This window comes from Rhipicephalus microplus, chromosome X (assembly GCF_043290135.1).
Source record: "Rhipicephalus microplus isolate Deutch F79 chromosome X, USDA_Rmic, whole genome shotgun sequence".
Classification (NCBI taxonomy): Eukaryota; Metazoa; Arthropoda; class Arachnida; order Ixodida; family Ixodidae; genus Rhipicephalus; species Rhipicephalus microplus.
The window spans coordinates 91691609-91711064 of record NC_134710.1 but is presented as its reverse complement, the minus strand read 5'-3'; the positions used below and the strand labels follow the sequence as shown (position 1 = coordinate 91711064).

Here is a 19456-nt window from a genome sequence, read left to right as displayed (position 1 = left end):
TCTTCAAGTCCTTGTCATCTCCTTTCTTATGTATTAAGATGATGTTAGCGTTCTTCCAAGACTCTGGTACTCTTCCCGTCAGGAGACACCTCGTAAACAGGATGGCTAGTTTTTCTAACACAATCTGTCCTCCATCTTTCAGCAGATCTGCTGTTACCTGATCCTCACCAGCAGCTTTCCCTCTTTGCATGCTCTCCATGTTCCTGCCTTACGTTGATACAACTTCTCTGTCCAACATATCTTTCCCCACAATAAAAGGACCCTTTCCACAACACCTGGCCCACAAGGTAGATACGTATCGTAGTGCGTAGTTTGATAACCAGATTTCATTACAGGTGGCTCGCCTAATTTGTTAATGATGAATAGAGAAATCTCTCGAACCCCCCCCCCCCCCCCCATTTTTGTGGCGGTCTAATCCGCTTGTCATGCTTTGCTACTCGATAGATAATTCAACTATACTGCAAGTGAACGTCTCTGTCATGTGGCATTGACCCCTGCGAATTCTCTGTAAAGTGTCTACTGCAAATACAGTTGCATAGTACCCACAAATAATCATTTCGTGAAATATACAGTGAAGTAACCGCTACGCGTCTCTAAGGTAATATGCACACACACGTAGCTTTAAACTTTGTTTATGATGTGAATTTATTATTATTGTCATTATTATTATTATTATTATTATTATTATTATTATTATTATTATTATTATTATTATTATTATTATTATTATTATTATTATTATTATTATTATTATTATTATTATTCAAAATAAATGCTTTCGTTGCCACTATTGCTATCTATGAAAGATGTGGAGGCGAAAACTTTTCTTTCGATGCACAAACTTAAAAAAGGGAGCAATAGAGTGAAACTTTCTAGTTGAAGGAATACAAGACATTTTTTCATCATTTTTTTTTCGAGACCCAGCTGTCTCCATTGACATAAATAGTCGGGCAAACAAAGAGTATGTTGTCAAGCTTCAAATGAACGCCATAACAGCGTAAAATCATTGGGGCTAAAAATTTGTCCACGCTTTTGTTCATTTTTTTTTTCTTCAAGAAGCCGCGAGACGGGCCATACAGGGTTGTCGGGGTGGCGTTCGCGCTTGACCGGTGGCTCTCGCAGTCGGGTGACGACGTTCGCGGGTCGTGGCGAAATTTCCCTCTCTACAGACAACGCGGCGTGGTCCTAATTAAATCCGGCCAGCGGTGATTATGCAGAGCAGCCCGCCCACCCCGTTGCGTGTTAATGAAATGCGCGGGCGAGCGCAGCGCGCCTGCGCAGCGCGTGCGGACCGGAGCGCCACCGCGACGCTACGCCGTGCGGCGCACGCACTCACCCCCCGGCGATCGACGTGAAGAGTCGCGCCTGCGAGCGGCCAACTTCGCCCGACGATCGCGCGCACGTGTCGCCCGCTTCTCCCGAGGAGTCTGCCGCTCTCGGTGACACAGGCTGGCCTGTCACGGGCTCGCCCAGCAGCTGTGCCTCCAGACTTGCATCGCCGACGCCCCGGGCTCGGCACTCTCTTCGGCCGGCCTCTGAAGATACAGTGTGCGCGCGTGCAGCAGCCACTCCTCCGTCGTTTTGCGCAAGGCCATCCTCTTCGTCGACGCTGTGCAGTTTTGGTTTCGGTCTCGGCGCGCGTGCTCGCCTGGTCGACGGATTGTGACCCAAACAGAGCGCGTCTTTTTTGTCTGCCACGTGTACATTGGCGCCGGCGTGCCGGAACCTCGGCTGGACTAACCTCTCCCACGCTTCTTCTGACAGCCGGCCCGCGCCAGTTCTGTCCACGAGGCGTAAGTATAGCCGATCAGCTGTGGAGCCGTAACAGCGCATCTTTCTCTCTTCTTCTTTTTTCCCCTTTGTTGTTTTCTCGTTGTTTTTTTTAATATTTGCTCGCGAGTAATCCGAACGCTTGTCACCACGTCGTAGTTGCTTTGCGGAGAGAGAGCGACTCAGGTGTGTGGCGCGCGCAGTGTGACCTCGCCAAATGGCATCAAAAGCAAAACAGTCACCCTGTTTTGTTTGACTGCGGCGTTAAAAATGCGGCTCGTATAGCGCCGGAACAGGCTGTTTTTGTTCTCTACGCGCTGTGACGCGCCTAAACGACGAAAACAGCCTGTTCTCTTAGTTCCTGTCAAGCTCACTGTGTGGCTTTTATCGCGGTTGGACTAGCAAAAACAACGGTCATTCGACACTTTGTTGGATAATTTCAGAAAGCTCAGTGCAACGTGGACCGCAAGGCTTCTCATTTACTTGCGTGCTCGGGGTGTCAACAAGTTTCTATATTTGGCGCCCCACTCATGCCATGTAATCATTTCACGCGGTTCTGTAAGAACCAGTTTGACTGACACTCAATTACTAACACTCAGCTTGACTGCATCGTTATATCAATGATAACGCAGCACTGAATATAATCGATATTGTAACACTGAATAAATTAAAGTTCCACGTCTCTACGTAAATTCAGTGTCACTTTGTGTACAATTTGCGGCAAGGGTTCAAAGCAGCGCTGCCTTGAAAAAAACTGCTGTGCTACTTTCATGCACACATCTAGCGTTCGCCCGTGACTTCTTTTTTTTTTTTTTCGCGTTAATTCTGCACAGTTCTTTAGAGGTGTAGCTTCGTGTTCTACAGCGAAGTTCGGGAACATCCAACGCGAAATCACTGTACTCTGTTAACAGGAAGAAAATTCGTGGGGAAAAAAGGGAGTGGGGGAAGGGGTGTCAGTGGCATTGTGGAATACAGCTCTTCAGCAGTTCGAGCTCGTACTGATATCTTTCTTTTCTCCTTTTTTTTTCCTGTTATAGCGAGACAGCTAGGGCATCAGATCGTAAATATAACGCGAAAACACTCCTAAAGGAACGCAATCAACCAAAGTCTTCAAAAGAGCGCTTATATGGACTACGTGATCCGTCCAGTATCATGCTCAGGGACAACAAGCAGATGACAAATAGTCATACTTTGCTTAGAAGGAGCTGTAACGATGCGGCTGTATTGTCTCCAGTCCTTCCCTAACTTGACTGTTGTTACGGACGTTTGGACGTCGACTGAAGTTTTATAGGCTGCCTTTCTTTTTTTTTTTTCTCTAGACGAGATGAATAAAACTCAACATACCTCGCCTTTTTGTTGCTCTCGCGGGGCACCTGCGCTTCTTGCTTTTCGCACAGCTCTGCATTATTGAGAAGTCATTGTCTGCTTTCAAAGCTAAGGAATCGTCACTCTAAGATATCCGCATTAGAAAAAAAAAAAAGCCCATGGCGCGCCGACTTTCAGCGTTTCGTGAAAGTAAACACGCAGGCTACAATAAACAGAAACCTCTGTGCGGTAAAGTTTTCATAGGGCTCGGTGCGACGTGCGTTACTTGTAATAGGTACGTGATTGGAAGTGGATAAGTGAATTCTACGCTCACTAAACAATCTCTCGTGTGTGAAATACAAACGTGTTCGATAGGATTACGATGGGTTCTACGTTAAACCGAACGTTGTCACGAATTCGTGTCTTCATGGTTGTTTCAAGGACTTTTCCTTCTATTTTTCGTGTATTAGTTTTTGAAGAATGATTATATGTAAATATGGCGTACGCAGAAGGAGAAAATCTTACCGAATAACTCGTTTGTTGCATAGCGCTCTCACCAATCAACCTTCCAGCAAGTTTACACACCAGGCTGGTGTTGTGTACAAATTTGTTTCGTTTTCTTTCTGAAGCGCACGGAATAATTCCTATGGGGTGATAGTCTGGGCAGAGTTCGTTTTCTCCCGACGGCTTCAGTTTTGTAACTTTCTGCGTCTGACAAGCCAGTGGCTAGAACTGGCGAACTCTGGCCAGACCTCCCAAAGGCTGTATACAATCTACGGTACAATTCGAGCCACTGGGCCGATCAGTTCTGCTTCCTTTCGGCGCCTTGGTCCAAAGGCGCCGTATCCTGCACCGGAACAAATGTGAGCACACGCAGAATCCTCAACGTCTAGATTACGTGGACGGGCGCCTCATTTCATAAGACTTCACCTTCTATAATCGCTTGTGCCATTCGTATTGCGTTACAAAAGAAAAAGGAGACGACAGCTGTGCACAGCTCAGTGCTTCAACACAGCTCACTCGTCAGGCGAAAAAATAGGTCGTGTGTGCAAGCCCGCCGCAAGTTGTTTCGAGTTGCTTGCGTCGCCGCAGAGGGCCACGATTCTTGAACGCAGGCATGGTGGTGCAGCGTGCTCCCTCCAGGAGTCACTTGCACCTGTCAGATCATTTAGAAAACAAGCTCGAACCCTCTTCATCATCGCAGTAGGGATGATTCGTTTCGGTGCTGTTTCTCTCTCTCTCTCTCTTCCTTAAAGGCTACCAGTGGCATTGTCACAGAGACTTGCGTTTTCGCTCTCATTACCACGTTTAGTATTTCGTTGTTGGTAATTGAATTCACAGCTTGTGAACACTTTGATAGTGCTGTGTTTGCCAGTCATTGAAATCCGGCGTATACCAATAACGCCGAACCAAGAATGGTAGTTTGCCTCATCAGCTTCGTGAAGAAAACAGCGTCAGTCAACCAATCGCGACAGTCGACGGTATTGTCATTTGTCGAAGTCGTAGAGAGGTACGTATTCCTGCTTCGCGTGATTTTGCTGCTGCGGAGTTTCTTTTGCATTTCAAATTTTCAGTCGTTGTTTGAAAACGTGTGTGGTTGTCTGACTGCGCTGCATGTGTATCACCCGTTTTGTTGTCCGCTCTTTTTTTTCGTTCTTTCTTAAACGCACGTGCGAGACGTTTTTAATCACAGTGTCCTCACGCTTTCCGTGACCTGTTTTCTTCCGTGTTTTTAATCTTGGCAAGGTGAGCTTTGCAACGATCCTTTCTATGTTGTTATAGTTGTACATTGATGATTAGATCGGTGAAGGTTAGGTGCACATTTTCGATGGTCTCGCCTATGAAAACACGAGTAATCGTTAATTAAGCTTAGCGCTCTTATTACGTATGGGTTTTCCTGGCACTTCTTTAATTTAGTCGGTATCTGGGAAGGAAACATATTTATGGTACTTTCTTTTTTACTATCATTTGATATTTAAGTAGAGGACGATGACATCAGGGATGACCCTGGTTTTGTGATTAACAGCGTAGTAACTACTAAAGTATATAGACATATGGGATAAATAGTAACAAAATATAAATAGAACTTCGAAAGGAATTACATAGTCGTTGTAAATGTTCAACCGATCCGAAGAAACTTACCCATTGTGTACTTAACAACGAGCGTATGCCATTCGTTCGTAGTTATAATAATATATTGGGATTTACGGGCGGAAACTATAATATGATTAACGTGATTATCAAGCATGTCGTTGTGGAGCGCTCCGAAAGTTTTGACCACGTGTGCTCTTTAGCGTGCAATGACGTCGCGCAGTGCCTCTGTCATTTCGCCTCCATCGAAACGTGACTGCCCCGACCGGAGTCGAACCCGTGACCTTCGAGTCAACAGCCGAGAACCGAAATGCGGGGGACAGTCATTCGGAATTACTGTTATCATTATCGTAAGTCGATCGCATTCGCTAATGTCATTGTCATAGCGATCCACTGATTGCTTTTACGAATACTGTAAGAGCAGCTATACAAATATGGGCCATGGTGTACGATTGGTGTGATCTGCTGGGATGCAAAATTTCGGTTTTTGGCACAAACGCCGGGTGTTTTGTTGTTGAGCTCCATATATATGCCTCTACTACATCGCAGGTTCAGTTACAATGAGCACCCCAATTCTCTCGCAGCGTTGCATTCCACGGCTGATGATGTTCACTCGTTATAGCGCTATCTATATTCCAGCGACTACGGTGCATGTCGTGCATGTATGCCAAGCTTAAACGCTGCCTTACAGATTGTGAACGCAGGTTTAAGGATAGTTTGATACATGTGGTATTAGGGCGGCTCTAAAGAACGATAGATCACATACACCGCTCGTTTTCGCGAGTGCGCTTATACGTTCGAAATCAAGCGGCTGTGTAATTTTTCATTACTCTTTAGCAAATGTCATCGTCAACTAATGCGTGGCGGCTAATAGAAAAAACAAAAACAAAACAAAAGCCAAACGACCATTTAAAATGTTCGATGTCGACTGTTTTAATGACAAAGCGTACAGTGTGACGTGTTCGCCATAAATAATATCCGAAGTTCGTGAGGCCACAACGAGCGTCGTTGTTAATACCTCGATCAGAGACGATAAAGGCGAACGCCTAACTCTCGCTTTGCGCTGAATAATTAAAATTTTGTCGTCTTCTTAATTCTCGTGATACACTGATGGAAAAGACTTGAGTGTGGTGTATACTTGCCTGATTGTGACGCAAGAACCTTGCATGTGAGTGCATGGTATCACTGCTGCTTGTGAATATGCCAAATGGGAGCTCGGCTGCGTGAGCTTAGGCTATGTGCTTTAGACAGGCTGCCCGCTTGGCGTCTAGCTAGTGAAGTTGCTATGCAAGTTGAAGAGATCTTCATAATGTCTTCAGCAAACTTAACGAGCAGCCTTTACGGAAGAAAACATCTTGGTGGACTGCACCTGACGAACCCTTCTGATATATACGTGGCTGCAGCTGACTCAAGTGCTCGTCTGCAGCTAGCTATACGCTGAACTATGACATGCATGTGAATGGCGAACCAAATGGACTCATTCTTTCTGCGTCACTCTTTTGCCGCCTTTCTCTCACCATGTGTAGGGTAGCAAACTGACAAGTGTCTGGTTAACCTCCCTGTTTTATGCCTTTCCTCTATTCTCTCTCTCTCTTTGTCTCTCAACACACACACACACACACACACACACACACACACACACACACACACACACACACACACACACACACTTTCTGTATTTAGTTAGGGTTCTAACAAGTCGTCCGTGCGATAGATGTTAACGTGAGACAAGACATCGTTAAAGAAATTACTCAAGAAGCCCACCGTAACCATATCCGACAACAGTGGCGCACTTTTCTTGAGAGTATTTACCACAATATCACTCTATTTTAACACCCCTTGACAAAAAAAAAACCGCTTCAGACTAGAAAAGTATTATTTGAAGGTCTACTAGAGTCAAAGTAAAGCCTATAGGCATCATCATATTTTATTTCGTGCTGCAAATTAGTACCATGACGCGATTGTGATGTCAAGTATATCGTCTGGTCAACCTCCCTTTGCTGTTTGCTTTAATTGCTTCCATCTGTATCATTATATTAAGTTGTTTTTCTATATGGTGCAAGAAATGCACAAAGACTGACACGTTCGACATATGCTTTCGTTGGTATGCAGTGCAGCGTTTATTTCTTATAAGGTGATTTCAAGATTTTCGACGTCCTCGCAAGCCTGTACAAAAGTTTCTCAGTGACATGGCCAGTCATCTTACCACTCTTGTGTTCAATGCTGCCTTAACAAGTATCTTTCTACACTACTAGCGCCCATTAAGCTATGCTGTTTCTTACGTTACAAGTTAAGCTTAATTGGATGAAGACTGGTTAAACGCTAAGTTCATTGATGGGGCATAACGGCCCAAAAAAACTGGGGATAAAAGAGACGCAATGGTGGAGAGCTCAGAGTATTTATACTATCTGGTGTTCTTCAATGTGCACTTAAATCATGCAGTACACGGATCTCAAGCAATGCGTCTCCCTCGAAATGTGACCGCCGCGGCGTGGACAAACAACGCAACCACTAAGCCACCGCAGAAGCCTGCTTAACCCTTCGGCACCCTTCAGCAGCCATTGCCAAAGTGAAATGCACAAGGGGTCAATAGAAGTCTGAATTGCACTCTAGCCACTGTGGTGGTGCACACCAAACGTGTATTATTTTTATTTCAACGATAGCGCTCTAACTGAGTTTTAAAAAAAAATTACTCAATCTTGTGGCTTCGTATTCTTGAAATATCCCGAATATACCTGCATATTAGCTCACTTCTACACGGCAAATTTGGCCTTTTGTAATTTTTCATTATTTTTGCTCACACACTTGCCTGCCCACACTACTTGGCAACCCTGTACGAAAGCTTAAGACGCAAGAATGCCATATTTTTGGTATTCAGTGTCGCCTTTTCTGCGTTAGTGCTAAAGCGATCTGCATTGAATTATTCAGCTTCAAAATTGCGAGAGATTCAAGGGTCCTACGCGCTTGCTTGCCGCCTCATGGCTGCATACTATGAGTAGCACTACAATAGAATTAGTGAACGGGTCAATCATTCCTCATGATCTGTTTGGGGTAACCGAGGGATGTATATACTGAATTTAAAGAGAGAGGAAAAAAAAAAACAGTCGGAGATGTTGACAGACAGCTAATGCGCTATCGTCTTACTCTTTGATTCGCGTTAGTAAGCGCGTCGAACAACCTCCGCACAATGAATTCGAACACTTATACAGCGAGGATTAGTTATCGCTCTTGAACGAGTTGAGATTTCAATTACATCCCTGTGACGACGCTGTTCGAGTTCATCGAAACCTAAGACTGGAGGAAAAGAAAATACAATTTTGGCGGTATGTATTGGTAGCACGACATCCTTCCTTCGGCGGAAAATGCCCTTTTGCTTGAAACACCTTCCAGTAATTTTCGCTACAAAACAAAAAAACACGTATCCGTGCACAACAAATACGCGGAAAAGAACATCCGGCGCAAGTATAGATGGCACCGGATGTTCTAGCGAAGCTGTTCAAAATTATTTGTGGGCAGAAAATAAACTGCGCTGCATAACACGCACATCTAACTTGCCGAATTTATGTGAGCCTATAGTGCAAAAATAAAATGTAGTTTTTGAAAGGTATATATGTATATTTAAATTTGGGTTGGAATTTTTCACTTCGCTGGAACCAGCGCTGGGCCATTGACTGCATTCACGATGCGATTGTTTGTGGGGCGAGCTATTTTCTGTGAACTATAGAAGGTTTCTGGGTCTTATCTGGTAGTAAACTATTGTCTAATACAGTGCTTCGTTATATTTCGTCATCCTAAGGTATAGCTTATCTGTCATAATTGTGCTCTCCGTATGAATACAATGAACGCAAACGATGCTTCAGCATGTTGTCACCATTCACCTGACTTGGAAAAGCTGTTATACTGTTTCCATGCTTTAGAGAGCATATCATGCTTAGTAATCTGTCTTCTGCTGTGTTGTCTGTGTGTGCAATCCGTTATATTTCTTGAATTCGTAACATGCATTTTCACTTTGTCAGTTGTTGGTGTGCAGAAACATGACGGTGAACGTATTGGTCGTCTTAATCTCTTTGTACTGCAAAATTTTTTCTTTTACTTTCATAAATTGTGGATTCTTGATCGTTGAGTATGCTGTTTCTACTGCTCCCTTACTTTTCTTTGCGTAAATTTTTCACTTCTCGTGAGAATATTCCCTGCACAAAAACGTTTCTGATATCTTGTCAATCCCTGTTGAATACTTAATTCTATCATGACATCTTTCATACGCTGTCTGGTTTGTGATGACGCAGAAAAGGAATGTCCAGCGCCATGACAAGCGCTGCTGGCTATTCGCTTTCTGCACCTTTGTGTGGCGTTGAACATAGTGGCTTACTTAAAAGGGCCCTGTGACACATTTCGAGCATGTCTTTTTTATCGGTTCTTCAGGTGCTGTGATGCGCCGATATCGTACCGCAAGGGGCAATGCCGAAATTGAAGCTGCTGTAATTTTAATTTGGGGGACAAGCTACCTTGATTTCGGACTACGGCGACACACATCGGCTATTCTTTTGTTACGGGCAGTTACGTCATGTTATGTGACGTGACGGTGAAAGCCGTTCGTTTTCGATTGGCTTGACGAGACAAATAGCGTACAATATTCATATGGTGGTAGCTAAGCCGTCCGAGTGAATGCTAAAAAGAGTGAAAACCCTTCTCATACTTTCTCGAAAAGAAATTATTTATGTTTCTAAACGATGTATTTCCAGAACAATGAGTCGGGGAACGCGGCTAAGGGACGCCAGCTGGTGTAAGTAAAGGTCGAAAGGCTTGCCGCGTGAGCCAAAAATGCGAGCCAAAAATGCGACATGAGGTGGACGCTGGCGTGGGAACGGCTGCTACCCAACGCACGTGGTTCGTCGTGAACATCTTAACGATTCTGTCAAAAAGAGCGGTAGCGAGGTACTGAGTGTAGGCCACTATGAACAGACATTTCCGTTATGTCTTTATGAGACGTGCGCGGAGATTGGAAGCGCTCTTTGACGTCAGTAGGCGAGTGAAATGCGAAACGGAACGCTCCTCGTCGTCGTCTGCTCGATTTTTGAACACTTAGGACTCATAGCTTTGCTTTTCGTGCACCGATTTGCATCATTGTTGTTGCATTTGTCTCAGCAATCATTGCTACACGCCTTCCGGTGAATAAGGCAGTCGAAAAAGTGTCGCTTGGCCCCTCTAACATCATTGTCTTTTATCGTCGCGTGCAGTAGATACGTCTCAGCAAGATGCATGCTATAGCATAGCTTAGTTATATTTGCTAGCGTTCCTTTGTGCTGTCTTTTTTAAATGTCTGCGCACGTAGGTAACAAACGAGCACAATGTTTTTTTTTTTTACTTTCGCGATGTGCTGGTAATTAGACTCATTAAAATGGCTTGCACTTTCTTTAAAACCTTCCAACATGGATCACATGTGCGTGTGCGTGCTTTTGTGAGAATCGTTTTTTGTTTTGCTTTTTTTTTTCACTTCTTATTTTTTGCGACTGATGTCACGGCCCCAATGCCTCCCTTTGATGTTGGCCGAAGTTTTTTGGAGGGGCATTGTTTTATTCTACTCACCTCAAACTAATTACTCTTAAAGGCAGGGGTAACGCTGTGACATTCCTTACTGTTCTATATGCTTGTTCTCTTACTGTTTCTCTTTTTATATTTTGTTTTCGGAGGACTGCAGAGGCTTGCTTTATTTGACAATCTTATAATCAGTGGTGCCATTCAGTATCGCAATGGTTCCGCAGTACTACTGCACGAACCGTGGCTTATAACCTTATTCGAGCTTCGCATGCAAATGGAAATGAAGGGACCTTTGACCTATGCTCTGGTTTTGCATGTATGGCCCAGCGCTGTGAAGGTGCAATTGAGAAGTTACGTGAAATCCATACCACACGACTTACATCGAGCGAACGCGTGCCACAAGTCCGCCAGGAACTATCAGTCCTAATCTTTTTGGGTGCATCAGTATTGACCTCTCTAAAGCGGCGCACGTTCTCTGCATTCATTGTCGTGAAGGCTCCGGCAAGCTTTCCTATGGCGTATCCCTATAAACGTAGGTCGAAGCTTCGGATTTATGCATTTATTGTACATTGCGAAAGTTAATTCTTTTTACAGCATATTTTTATTTTTCATTAGCCGTATATTCCAACTTGTAGGCGCACTATATGCTAGCTGCTTCAGTATGATCCGGGTTTCTATAGACGGCGGGGAGACTTGCGGAAAATATGCTGCAATTATGAGCGGAGAAGAAGAGTATATACAGTACTCATTTACCCAAGCAGCGTACATGCATCGTCGTACATTACGTACGCAAGCGCGACGCTGTCATGTACACTCTAAGCCAAAACGGAGCAACAGGGGTATAGGGGTTGCTCCTTTCAGGGAGCAATTGCATTGCCACTCCCATTACTCTCCTAAAAGGAGTAACTGCAGAGGGAGGAACCGTTGCTCTCCTTTCAGTTCCTCCTTCGGGGGATGAACAGTTACTCCCTCCAGTTCCTCCCTGACGACCAACAGTTACTCCCACCAGTTGCTCCCTGCCGACCAACCATTACTCCCACCAGTTGCTCTTCTAAGAGCAACAGTTACTCTTTACCGTTTCTCCCACGTGTTCGCAGTTACTCTCTGAAAACCAACTGCACATGCTTCCAGTTGCTCCTTGGGGAAATGAGTATTTATCTCGAGTATGCTTGTCACATGCTTAACACATGGCGAGAGCTCCTTGGAAGAGCACTGCTTGGGTGCTTCTAACACAAAAAGTGGACAATATTGAAAGGAAAATAAATGCTTTATTGTTCTTTTTATGAGGCGACGTGTGACCACACGTAAAAGTAGACTTCGCCACACCACAGCCAGCACTAAACAAACACCATAATACATCAAAGGTTTTCTGCGTCATCCGTGGAAAAACAATCTTGAATTTCTATCATTGGGCAGTCTGTGTCATCATTGGTGAGAGAAGGGCAACTTCTCCAATTCTGAAGAACTCAAGTTTCGCAGCTGGTGTTTCCATCAGGCTAGCGCAGCAGAACGTCACCGCAGGCATATGTGAAGCATCTCATTGCTGCAAGAAAAAAAAATAGAAGTGTGAGGTTAAACATGGCAGAATAAATTCATAACAATGAGTCACAAACACTGCAGCAGCGCTTACATTCTAGGATGTCTACTGCAAAACGAAATGTGAAAAAAAGGAAGGTTCGGCCAAACGTTACTTGGCAAGCCATATAAATGCTGATGTGGTAGACGCTCTTCACATGATGTCTCAGACAGCAATATTCTGGAAGAAAATGTGCAGCACCTCAACAAGGCATATTTGTAGCAGTTAAAGATACCCTTAGGTTCAGTTAACTTGTTTCCTATACACAGCTGAGTGACATTTCTATGAGCCCATTCACCAATGGGCATTCTAAATGAGGTCATGTGTGTGGCAAATAACACGTACTGTCCGCTCATGTTAAAATACATGTTAAAAGCTCGTGCACATAGTTGCTCTTGATTCTACTGTTCTATCATACGCTGCTGCGTCTTGAATTGTGCAATACCTGTAGGCACAAGCCAAGCATGCAAAACCTGCTTGAAAGCAACCATTTGCAGAGGCTACATGATAATCTTCAGTATATTTCTTTGTACCTGACGCAAACGGCTGGACAAAACTATAGACAAATAAATGTAGACCGTGCTACCTTCAAAAAATGCTTTAAATTTAGAAAACTAGGGTGCATTTGTTCACTCGGTTGACGAGTCACAGCCACGAGATATGTAAACGAAGCAATATATCTTAAGGCATGCACAGATATTCTGATTCTTTGTTTGACAGTGTCACAGATAGCTTGCCAATACATATATATTTGAGAGCAACAAGATGTGAAGCTTTTATTAGTTCAACGTCTTGTTGGTTCACAGCCAAACAGGTTACTGCTTGTTAGACAAATTGGAATAAGCACACCATGGTTTCCAAAAAAAAAAGCATTATTAGACGTTAGCTCCCGGTGTGAATGTCTGCCTATTTATTTTGTACTGCCTTCTACATGTGCCACAAAGACATTTGTTGAGGATGTGCTGCCAGTCAAGCCAAGATCGCATACTTGGTCAATGTGATGGAAATACAAACATTAGAAACACTGCCACCTCTAGTAAGAGCATAACACTTCAGTATCTTGGACTAGCAAAGAGGTGCACAAGAAAGTAAAGCCCACTCTTGCGGAACTTTGAACGCGAATATTTCAGAGTGGGGGAGGTCAACATGCTGTGGCACTTTTAAACCCACGAAACATCTGCAGAAAACAGGGTAAAGGCAAGTCAAGAAACGCTGTTATGAAGGCCTGCGCATGGACAGCTTTGTGAATCTAGGCCCAAGTGTTATGCTTTGTGCAAGCCAAAATCCATGTAAATAGGGAAAGCATACTTCTAGGAGTACCAGCGTAAACAAATCTTGCCAGTTGGCTTTTTAGTACAAACAGCAATCCCTGCAATGAAAACATAAACATTTTATCTTAACGGTAACAGTGTGAGCACACACACGGGCCAGCGGAGCCATGTCGAATTGTCAGTGCCAGTGTAACCATGTGGCATAATGAACTATTCTCTGGCCAACACATGCACAGTTTGCCCCTAAAAAGCGATGCTTTCATATACGTAGTACAAAAAGTCTGCACTTACCAAAATTCACTTGCTTTCTGTACTTTAGCATCGTTGGGAGCATCTTTATCTGCAGTATAACCAAATTTGTGTCATATCCCTGAAAAAAAAGTAAAAGACATGCATCAAATATTGTTTCATTTGGTAGCAGTGAAGTCAGGTTAAGAACAGCCAAGTGGGAATCAGCCTAATTATGTGCCAGCGGCAAATCCCAAACGGCGTTATTGAGGTTGTCGAAATTTTCGTCGATTGGTATTAACCTCGATATGTGACTTCAACGGCATGCCAAGTTTTCACAGCGCATAAAGATTTCATAATGCAGAATAATGACAGCGCTAACGAGAACATACAGCATTTATGATTGTCTTTTACAATATTCAGTTTTGCTAAGGTTTTGCATCACTAAAGAAATCTGAAAGATTTGGGTCATTCCTCCTCCAATTGTTCAGTCAATATGTAAACTGCTCGCTTGATGGTGCGCTTATAAAATAGTACGTTCAGCGCAGAGGTGAAGCAAGTGACGCAGTGATGTGGGCAGATTTTTTTTTTTTTAGGCGTGCGGGGAGGGGGGGGGGGGGGGTCCGCTTATCTGAATAGGCCGGGCAAGCGAATATGGTCGTCTATTTGGGCTCCCTACGCCCGGCCTAAAAAAATTCTGTGCGCAACCGCCTGGCTATGCCAGTGAAGTGATGCGACAATGATTTGTTCCCTTACTGATTTACATACACTTTACATCTCTAAAAAATGCGGCCCAAGGCCCCAACACTCAGCCGTTAACATTACATAAAGCCAATGGTAGAAAAGTGCCAGTATGAATGCAGCTACAACCCCGCCCCAATGTTTTTTCAAGCGAGGTAGTGTTGCGGAAATGAACTTTTAACTGCAAAAGTACACTGGCACTGCAGTGGTGACAGGGGAAGCAAGAGAGTATGCAGGCGGTAATAGAGGTAATTTAGTCCGATACGGCTAGCAATGGATACGGTGAATAAGAGCAAATCATTTCTCTTTCAATAGCGCAACCACTCAACAATGTATTGTAAGAGCATTAAATGTTGCTGCAAATGCCACTCACCTGCACGCTGATGCATGCACAGTCCTTTGTCCGACGAGCGAACAGGCTTGCAGATAGCTGAAGACGTCTTTACGATGTGTTTGTTCCACCCAGCAGCAAAATCCACAACTACTTCGCGCTCCATAAAGATAAATATACACTAACCTTCATCACGAATAAGTATAAACGCAAATCTGCGACACACACACACGATCAAAACATAGCTCGCAAGCTCACACGTCCATGTGGTCGCCAACCACAGACCATATGTAAATGAGTAAGTAGTGCGAACGCGAACCTAGTTGCGCCGAAAAAAAAAACGTCGAGCAGTGGCAGCACAGGCGTCAGCGCAATAATTTCAGTGTATTCTCCTAATACAATTATAAAAAAAAACTGAGGTACACTAAAACTTATAAATAAATATAAAAAGTTGAGTGTAATTTTTTATTTAGTGCTAGTCAACATAAACACTGAATAAAAATTACTTTGTAACTTACATCGTTTGCTACACTAGCGCCACACTTGTCGTGCGGGCGCAGATGGCGCAGATTTGTCATTCTGCCCTCAAACTACAAGGTGAAGCGTGCTACTAAGTGTATGGCTGATGAGAAGCGCGTCTGGGTCCGCTTTTTTTTTTTTTTTTTTTTCTCCGATATATCTGGGCGGGGGCTCCTTATGCACGTGTTTCGGTGCTTGATCGACTTTGACGCCCTTGCTTCGCGGACGAACGGCGTGTCTAGGCATTTTTTATCGTTGTTTTGCACGTGTTTCGGCGTTCGGTCCGCTTTGACGTGCCAACTCTCCATTCTGCTGCTGCGTGTGTTAGGTATTTGCCGTACTGTATTCTCAGGCCTTCTGTGTTCAGCCAGCGCTGCTATCTTATTATCTACGGATGCTAAAATAAATCACTGTTTTGGTTTGGTGAAGTTTGGCACACAGAACAAACAATAATCTGGCCCATGAATATCAATGTGGGCGGCATGCATATTTGTGTGCGGTGTCCTGCCGGGGAGTAACCGTTGCGTGACGAGAGCATTTACAGCGGTTCCTCCTTCCGTTGCTCCCTTACAAACTTAAGATGAATACAGTTGCTCCCCCATTCTCGAACAAGTCGGCCATCTTGTTCCGCTTGGTCTTTTCGGAGAGTAACAGTCGGTCTGAAGGAGTAAAAACAGCCGTTGCTCCCATTTTGGCCATTTTTGGCTTAGAGTGTACCCTGGTTGTCGACCAGGTTCTTCGTGGTTAAAATTTTTTAAAAATGAGTTTCATTCACAAAAGTACAAAAAAAAGGTGTTCACAACATTTGGACCAACAATATCTAAAAACGTTGACTTGAACACTTGGAGCAATAGCTCTTGTGAATCGTACCTACTTCAGAATTCAGAACGAGTAAGAATACTTCTACACGAACAAGTCTTACTTTATTAATTAACAGTTATCAATTTACGAAGGAAAAAATAATACAGGTGACTGGGCAAGAAGAAGTGTCGCAATCAAGGACAAACTTACTTTTATTTCCACACGCTCAGTGTTCCAAGATATATTGCCAAAGAATTTTAATCGTTCGTCGTAAATATTGCTGCGACAAAGAAGAGTGGCATTTGAGTTACTTCCCTGTCGGGTATTTGTAGGTGGGAAGTTATACATGGGACATGAAGCAAGGGCAGGTTCGTGCTTTTTATGCTGTGAACCAATCAAGATGTTCTATAGTTCTTTAGAGGCATCTCTGTATTTCAGTGATGGTGCGCATTGAAATGTTCTGGGTCAGTCTTCTGCAATCACGGTATTTATTTAGAGATATAAGCGCTTTATTTGTAGGCTCCGTTTACAGGAGAGGTCGTTCTGTTCTTTGCTATTTTGTCTTCCAGCCATTTCTGACTGTGCCGTTTCGCTTACCTCTTCGTGAGTTTCTGAGAATTCAAATAATTGTGTAAAACTGATGTAGGTGTTGGTTATAGGTGAAGAAAACTTAGCATTGAAGCTATGCGTGTCGTTACGCTCTGCAGACCTGCAAGCTTCTACAATATTAACAGTAAATTTTCATTGGTTACTTCTTGCCAGGAGTAAAGCAAAACGAGGACGAAAAACAGGGACACTTTGACAACCGATGTTGCGCAACGCAGTGTCCCTGTTTTGCGTCCTCGTTTCGTTCTATTCAGCGCAAAAAGTAACCGTAAAGAGCCACCAACTAGAATTCGTCGCTTCCTTGAAAGGTCAAAAACATAAGCGTCTTATCCTGGTGGGTGGTTGTCATGTTATCGTGGATCGTGAGAAAACATGAAAAAAGCAGTCACGTTAAAAGATTTTTGTATAGAACATCGCAATTATGCCATCTTAATGAAAAACAAATGAACCACGACAGAAATCGAACAGCGTTTATTTCACAATGACTGTCAACGCTAACGTGATTAGCTTTCAAGCAGTGAAATGAGACACGGTATAGCTTAGGGGATCTTTATTTTCAGTTCATCTTTCTCATTTTTACATTCCTTGGGGTTCGCGGACTCCACAAACAGAGTTTCACTAAACATGACCTCTCCACTGTAGCCACCCTGTTTCGCTGGTGTTGTGAAACTTGCGTACAGAATTTGAAATGAACCCAGTAAAATAGCACATAAGCGTCTTTTCTGTGTGAATAAAAATTCATAACCAGGAGACAAGAAGGCAAGTCCGCTTGTAGAAACGAAGACAACTGCACTTGTCAAAACGCCAGCTTCAGCACACACCCTCTGTGTAGAGTTTCTCCTCGCAAACGTCCGTATTCCCCTTTCTTCTGGCTTTTTTTTTTGTATGTGAAGGATCTTATGGTAGAGTTCAATCCGGTGTGCGGCGTGGCCATCCTTACTGCACATGCACGTCCCCTCCCCCTCTTTTTTTCCTTCCTATGCTCACCCCTTTTTCGCCTCGTATTGCCGAGGCAGGCAGAGTCTGCCACCCTACACTCGCCCCCCCTCTCCTATAGGCATCCTTCCTCGCGGCGTTTACACCACTATTGCGCATGCGCGTCCCCGCTTTTTCTCGCTCCTTTTCTACGCTCCCCCTCTCTCGCCTCGCAACGCCGACGCAGGCAGCGTCTGCTAGCTTGGTTGAAAAAGCTGATTGCGCGCTGCACAATCGTTTGCTGGCCACCCCGTACATATATAGGCACGGGATCTTGAACTCCAAGGTAGTGCCTGCGGCAGATTTCTCCTGTGCGTTGTTTTCCTGTGCGTTATTCGTTATTATTTTCCTGCGCGTTATTCACACAGTCTCTGTGTGAATACAGAGACTGTGGGTCTCTGTATTCAATCGAAATTTTCTGTCTCTCATTGCCCATTAGCAGCCATTGGCATGTTCCAGTAGGAAACACTAGTTCATCACCGCGTGCTTTGAGCCTCGCCAGGTTTCTCTCCTGTGCAATGTCACTGCCAGTGCCAGCGTTAGCACACGCTGCTTCGCATTCACACATGGTTCCCTTTAGCTGGAAATGGTGTAATTTATTGCTGTTTGGTTGTTTTACGCATGGGTCGACGAACTCACTCGTGACTCGACTCACTCCTACTCAGTCTGCTCATATCGAGCCGTGAGTGTGAGTTTCAGTGAGTCCGAGTGAGTCAGGCTGAAGAAAATGTTGGTGATTGTGAGTCCGAGTGAGTTCGGCTCAGGAAAGTTTTCTCGAGTCTGTGCTCGAGTCAGTCCAAAGCGCAAGATATATTTTTTGAGTGAGTCTGAGTGAGTTCCACTTTCTTTTGATGACTTGACGTCCTCTGTACTCATCCTCAGCATTACTATCTGCCTTCCCTAAGAAGTGTTGTTCACACACCTTTCAATATTTACTGATCAGAGGCGCGAATTCCGTAGGGGATGCCTTGACCCTCCTCCCCTACAAGTATTCCTAAAACGTTCTTTATAAAAAGTTTATGTTGTCATTTATTTAAAGAAAAATGTCTTTACTACTGATTTTCAAGCACTGTGAACTCTTATTTGAAGATACTATGTGAAACTGCTCGCCGATTACGTGAGATACTGGTGTTGAATAGCGTTTACACTATGGTCGAATGAGCTAATTCGAATTAAAGCTAACGGACTCATGAGTCGACTTACTCGAACTCACTCAGACTCGAATTGAGTCATTAGTCTGAATCCATGTGAGCCCTGTTTAAGAAAGTTTTCGTGGGTGTGAGTTCGATTGAGTACGGCTCAGGAAAATTTTCATGAGGCTGAGTTCGAGTGAGTTCAAAGCGTGAAATATATTTTATGGGTGAGTCAGAGTGACCTCCACAAGTTTGGCTCACCTATGGCTTTACGTGTTCAAAAATTTTAGTTTTCATTGTCAGGTTAGCGCTCATTTTCAGTTTTATGAGCAAATCGTCACCGTGCGACGTGACTCGCTTGAAGAAAATGAACAGCGTTTCGTTGCTACGAGTCAAGCTGGCCAGTGTGTTATCTGTTGGATCGCGAAGCGCTCGCCCATGATCTTACACGTATACGATCAAGCTGCTGTGTAGGGAGAACTGGGCATGTAACCGACCACAGGATGCGTAATTAACATTGTTCGTGGCTAGGCTGCCATTAACGATGGCGCACGTAAGTAGAGGAAGCAGG

General features: G+C 44.1%; 1 protein-coding gene and 1 long non-coding RNA gene across 3 annotated transcripts in view; one reads left to right on the top strand and one right to left on the bottom strand.

The window, feature by feature from the left end:
• The first annotated feature begins 1335 nt into the window (after nucleotides 1–1335).
• Nucleotides 1336–19456, top strand: part of zfh2 (Zn finger homeodomain 2) — a 390896-nt gene continuing 372775 nt past the window's right edge. For both annotated transcript variants that reach the window (XM_075877275.1, XM_037427400.2), the window contains exon 1: nucleotides 1336–1793. The gene's annotated coding sequence lies outside the window, so the exon portion shown is untranslated. The remainder of the gene's footprint in view (nucleotides 1794–19456) is intronic.
• On the bottom strand, nucleotides 11953–14084 carry LOC142775654 (uncharacterized). Its single transcript, XR_012886894.1, has 2 exons — nucleotides 13843–14084; nucleotides 11953–12247 (listed from the first exon to the last, which is right to left on the bottom strand). It is a non-coding gene; the product is annotated as an uncharacterized LOC142775654 (long non-coding RNA).